General features: G+C 41.1%; 1 protein-coding gene across 1 annotated transcript in view; it reads right to left on the bottom strand.

Moving 5' to 3' along the window:
- Nucleotides 1–6,144, bottom strand: part of FGD6 (FYVE, RhoGEF and PH domain containing 6) — a 159,594-nt gene that overhangs the window by 49,856 nt on the left and 103,594 nt on the right. The window lies entirely within an intron of this gene.

The raw sequence follows: 6,144 nt of genomic DNA, 5'->3' as shown, positions 1-6,144 counted from the left end.
AAAAAAAAAAAAAAAAAAAAGAAAAAACACAACAATAACAATTAGCCAGACATGGTAGTGGGCACCTGTAATCCCAGCTACTTGAGAGGCTTTGGTGGGGGAATTACTTGAACCCAGGAGTCAGAAGTTGTGGTGAGCTGAGATCACACCACTGCACTCCGGCCGGGATGACAGAGTGAGACTTGGTCTCAAAAAAAAGAATTGCAACAGAACAAGAGCAGAGCAAATTACAACATGATTTCTGAATTCTGAATAGTATTATCTTCCTAATTTACATGGCTGGAACTGCCTTATATCAGAGACCTTTGGGTTCCTCAGAAACCAGATAACTAGAGTCCTTGGCTGGAGTCCAGGACAGCCCTACTTTTTTTTTTTAAATCAAGTTCTGCCTTAGAGAAAGTGTTAAAATAACTTTGATACATACAATTAACCCTAGATTTTAAAATAAATACTTGCTAAACAGAAGTTTTCCGTAAGGGTTTTTAAAAAAGAGTCATCTATTAGCGGCCAGACAGGGTGGCTCACGTCTGTAATCCCAGCACTTTGGGAGGCCAAGGCGGGTGGATCACAAGGTCAGGAGTTCAAGACTAGCCTGGCCAATATGGTGAAACCCTGTCTCTACTAAAAATACAAAAATTAGCCAGGCATGGGGGCACGTGCCTGTAATCCCAGCTACTCAGGAGGCTGAGGCAGAAGAATCGCTTGAACCCAGGAGGCGGAGGTGGCAGTGAGCTAAGATCGTGCCACTGCGCTACAGCCTGGGTGACAGAGTAAGACTCCATCTCAAAAAAAAAAAGGTCATCTATTAATTTAATTATGATCTTTTTTATGTGTGCTTGTTAGCCTGTACATAGCTCAAATTTATAGCTTCAGAACACTATAACAGATGTTTTAAATATCTCATTTTCTACCAACATGAGAAATCCTAGATTTCTAAAACCTAGAGGCAGTTAACATCATCCTAGACTAAAGGCAAAGACAACAAGAAAAAGTAATACAGTATGTTGTTAAAGTAACCTTTTATATAACATAAATATTTTGAACAAGATCAAAGAAACCACCTGATCCACATTTAATCAAAGTTCAAAGAACTGTTTTTCTTCTAAATACGTAAGTGGAAAAGACTTTTCAGAGGAATTTTTAAATTCCTCAATCTTATATTTTCTCTATCAGCATCCTTACTGACTCAACACCAATGTAATAACCTTCCACAAATGAAAGGCTTTTTACTGAAAAAAAAAAAAAATTATACAACATATAGCACAGGTAGAGGGAAAAAGACTAAAAGGATATGTGATATCCATCTCTGGATGGTAGAAGATGCAAAGAGACTTTATTTTTTTCATAATCCTTAAATATTTTTATATGTACAAAAGATCACTTCAAAGACAAAAAGTGACCCTTACAAAAATAATACATCACCAGAATATACTTTCTCAAACTGAGTGAGTATCTTTTGTGACTGCTACTTGCACTAAAGTCTGCCTCTGACTTTATTTTTTTGAGATAGGGTGTCCTGCTCTGTTGCCCAGGGTGAAGTACAGCAGGCATGATCATAGCTCACTGCAGCCTCGAACTCTTGGGCTCAAGTGATCATCCTGCCTCAGCTTCCTCAGTAGCTGGGATGACCGGCGTGTGCCACCATACCCAGCTAATTTTTAAATTTTTCTTCTGTAGAGACAGGGTCTCACTATGTTGACCAGGCAGGTTTCAAACTCCTGGGCTCAAGAGATCCTCCCAATCAGTGCTGGGATTACAGGCATGAGCCACCATGCCCCGCCCTGCCTCTGCCTTCAAGGGGTTTACAATCTGGTGGAGAAGATAAGGCACAGAGCCATGGTATAATTAAACAACTAAAAGATTCAGTCACAAGACAAAGGGCAAGATCAATACAATTTTTAGGAATTGCAAAGGAGAAAGCTCAGTGGGGGCCTGAGTGACTGGGCATGACCTCAAAGAGGAAGACTGTAAGCCCCATCAGGGTAGTGGCTACCACTGTGTTGTCTGCCAGTGTATATGGGTGTCTAGCGCAGGACCAACATATATAAATATTTGTTGGTGGAGTGATTAATGGAGGAGAGATTCTGGTTTTGAAGGACAGCTTTCAGGAGACAGCGAGAAACCTACTATAGCTAGACCAAAGGAAAAGAAGGTTCAAGTAATTCTGGGTTATAAATTGTGGTCTTTATACCAGGAATAAGAGGGTTTTCAACTTTTCTAATAAACAGAATGAAAGTGTATCCTTGGAAGATAAATTAGGCAGTAACTGTACTAGGCTACACGGAGGTGTGGTAAGAGGTAGCATGACCACCAGCAAAATATTGCTATAAAATGGCATGAGTTTAGAAGGGCCTGTCCTGGAGCATAACAAAGAAATAGAAGGAGCAGAAACTAGAGGTGGAGGAAAATTTGCTGGCAGATTCTACAGGGAGGAAAGAGAAAAGGGGAGGATTTCAGTCCTTTCCATAATTTTGTGACTGGATGACTGAAAGAATGCCTTTAAACATTTATTAATCCATCCGTCCATCCATCCATCCACCCACCCATCCATCCATCCATCCATCCAACACTCATTGCTGCTACTGTATGGAGATTCTTGACCTTATAAAAAAGAGCAACTCTCCCTTTCCCTAACTACACCTTTCAGTTGACTGAGTCCCTGATGTGTTCCAGGATCTATGCCTGACACTGGGATAGGATAATAAAGATGGTCTCTACCCTGAAGAGATGAGAAAGATAAGCAATGGTGTAAGTTAAGGCTGCTCTGATAGCAGTGTCTATTTTCTTTCCCTTCTTCCCAGCTTCAAATAGGATCCAGCCTGATAAACTGGCCTTGAGTAGCCAATACAAAAGTAAAATTTCCAAGTTTTTTTTTTTTTTTTTTCTGAGACAGAATCTTGCTCTGTCACCCAGGCTGGAGTGCAGTGGTGCAATCTCAGCTCACTGCAACCTCCACCTCCCGGGTTCAAGTGATTCTCCTGCCTTAGTCTCCTGAGTGGCTGGGATTACAGGCGCATGCTACCACGCCCAGCTACTTTTTGTATTTTTAGTAGAGAAAGCGTTTCACCATGTTGGCCAGATTGGTCTCCAACTTCTGAACTCAAGCAATCTGCCCACCTCAGCTTCCCAAAATGCTGGGATTACAGGCATGAGCCACCGTGCCCAGCCAAAACATACAAATATTTAGGCTTAAATTACATAAATCAATGATTTTGTTATACAACTATATGCATTCTTTTAGATCTGGATTTGAATTGATCTTAAAAAAATACTAACAAGAATGTAGGTATAAGTTTTTTACTACAATGCAGGAAGAGATTGCCTAAATAGAATACCCTATGGAAATTTAAAGTAAGTACAGGAAAGAAAAAGCTGCAAGACAATAACATGGTTATTTGAACAGCAGTGATAGACTGCTCTATCTGGGAATTTCCACTGATCTTTTCTAAAAGGATTCCAGAAGAAACCATCTTATCTTATCATCTATGCATTATCTCAGTGGGAGGCACAAACCTACTTAACATTGAATCAGGAGTACTGACTCCTTCTCCTTCTCAGCCTGAAACTTAAAGTTGCCAGGAGTTGCCTCAAATGAATGAAGTACCACTCCTGTCTGCTCTTGTATATACTGTGCATTTGGAATCAATCCAAACTCCAAAATGGAAATAAAAGTACTTACCTCACAAGGTTGTTGGAGGATTAAATCATTCGAGCTTTATTATCCAAAGTAATTAACATGTTTGAAAGATGCAAATTTAAGACTTAAAATCCAACTTAAAAAAATCTCAGGCTGGGCCCAGTGGCTCAGGCCTGTGATGCCAGCACTTTGCGAGGCTAAGGTGGGATGATCACTTGACCCCAGGAGTTGGAGACCAGCCTGGACAACATGGGGAAACCCTGTTTCTACATGAAATTTATTAAAAAAAAAAAAAATCTCAGGGCCCAAACAGCAGTACTTTCATAGCAACAGTAGACATATCTTGCAAAGTAGACAGTAATCAGAACATTACAAAAATCAGTATTAGAAAAATCAGAAAATTTTAAGTAAAAATAAAAAGCATCAGTTAACAGGATAGATCACTTAAATACAAAAATAAAAAAGCCAATCTTTAGTATTGACCTGCAAGGTTATAGGAATATCCTTAGGATTTTAGGAATATAGGTGCTTCAATTAAGCTGTGTAGGCTTGGGAGGACATTTCACCTTTCTGCTTGTGCCTTTCTTTTTAGGAGAAGATATCATCTCTAATACACCTTAGATCTCCAAAATGTTGTCTCAATGTCGTTCTTTGAACTAAAAACATTTTGGCTAATGAGATTTTTTTGTTTTTGTTTTTGAGATGGAGTTTCACTCTTGTTGGCCAGGCTGGAGTGCAATGGCGTGATATTGACTCACCACAACCTCTGCCTCTTGGGTTCAAGCAATTCTCTTGCCTCAGCCTCCAGAGTAGCTGGGATTACAGGCATGTGCCACCATGCCTGGCTAATTTTTGCATTTTTAGTAGAGACAGGGTTTCTCCATGTTGGTCAGGCTGGTCTCGAACCCCTGACCTCGGGTGATCGGCCCGCCTCAGCCTCCCAAAGTGCTGGGATTCCAGGCGTGAGACACCACACCTGGCAAGATGTTTTAAACCTAGCTTAAAACCAGTCTAAATTATTTCCTGAACAGCTTCAACATATCCCAAACTGACTCAGATATTTTGGAGGCCACTAAATCATAGACATAAGACACGCTCCCTGAGCTCAAGGTTGGAGAACAGAAGCAATCAGAGATGGCTACAAAGTGAATGGACTTCTGACCCGATTTCAGGTCAGACTTGGAGGAAGGAAAGAATTTTAATCAATGGAAAAAAAGGCATAGGATGAAGAATACAAAGTCTATGTTCTTTCTTTAATTTTAGTCTTGATTTTGTGGCCTTGACCAGGCCATTCATCACTTTTCCCCCTTCCCAAATCCACCAGTATTGAGGGCCTACTATATATAAGGTATTGTGCATCAATTAACGAATGGAAAAGCCAAGATGGGCAGATCATCTGTGGTCAGAAGTTTGAGACCAGGCTGGCCAACATGGCAAAACCATGTCTCTACTAAAAATACAAAAATTAGCCAGGTGTGGTGGCAGGTGCCTGTAATCCCAGCTACTTGGGAGGCTGAGGAAGGAGGATCACTTGAACCTGGGAGGCAGTGAGCTGAAATTGCACCACTGCACTACAGCCTGGGCAACGCAGCAAGATTTTGTCTCCAAAAAAAAAAAATAATAATTAATTAATTAAAAAATAAATAAATAATGGAAAAGATTTTCCAATCTAAGATTAAATAAGAGGTAGCTCAAACTAAAAATAACTCCAAGCTCACATGATGTTGGTATTATAGAACAAAATTATTCCTTTTTTTTTAAAGAGATGGAATTCTCACTGTCACCTAGGTTGAAGTACAGTAGCATGACCACAGCTCACTGCAGCCTCGAACTCCTGGGCTCAAGCAATCCTCCCTGTTCAGCCTCCTGAGCTGCTGGGTTACAGGCATAGGCCACTGAACCTGTTAAAACCTATTTTAGTGGCCGGGCGTGGTGGCTCAAGCCTGTAATCCCAGCACTTTGGGAGGCTGAGACGGGTGGATCACGAGGTCAGGAGATTGAGACTATCCCGGTTAACCCGGTGAAACCCGTCTCTACTAAAAAACACAAAAAACTAGCCGGGCGAGGTGGCGGGCGCCTGTAGTCCCAGCTACTCGGGAGGCTGAGGCAGGAGAATGGCGTAAACCCTGGAGCGGAGCTTGCAGCGAGCTGAGATCCGGCCACTGTACTCCAGCCTGGGCGACAGAGCCAGACTCCGTCTCAAAAAAAAAAACAAAACCTATTTTAGTGAACAGACTTTTTAAAAACCTGCCTTTGTCATTTCACCCTTTCTCAATCAAAAACAAACTAAGCATGAAACCTAAATTTGACACATGTAGACTTTTCCCTCCTTAGAACAGTCATAGTGTGTGAAATAAAATAAATAATATGGCTGGGCGCTGTGGCTCATGCTTGTTAATCCCAGCACTTTGGGAGGCCAAGGCAGGTGGATTACGAGGTTGAGAGATCAAGACCATCCTGGTCAACATGTTGAAACCCTGTCTCTACTAAAAATACAAAAAATTAGC

This window comes from Mandrillus leucophaeus, unplaced genomic scaffold, assembly GCF_000951045.1.
Source record: "Mandrillus leucophaeus isolate KB7577 unplaced genomic scaffold, Mleu.le_1.0 Scaffold377, whole genome shotgun sequence".
Taxonomy (NCBI): Eukaryota; Metazoa; Chordata; class Mammalia; order Primates; family Cercopithecidae; genus Mandrillus; species Mandrillus leucophaeus.
This window is presented reverse-complemented; position numbering and strand designations above follow the sequence as displayed.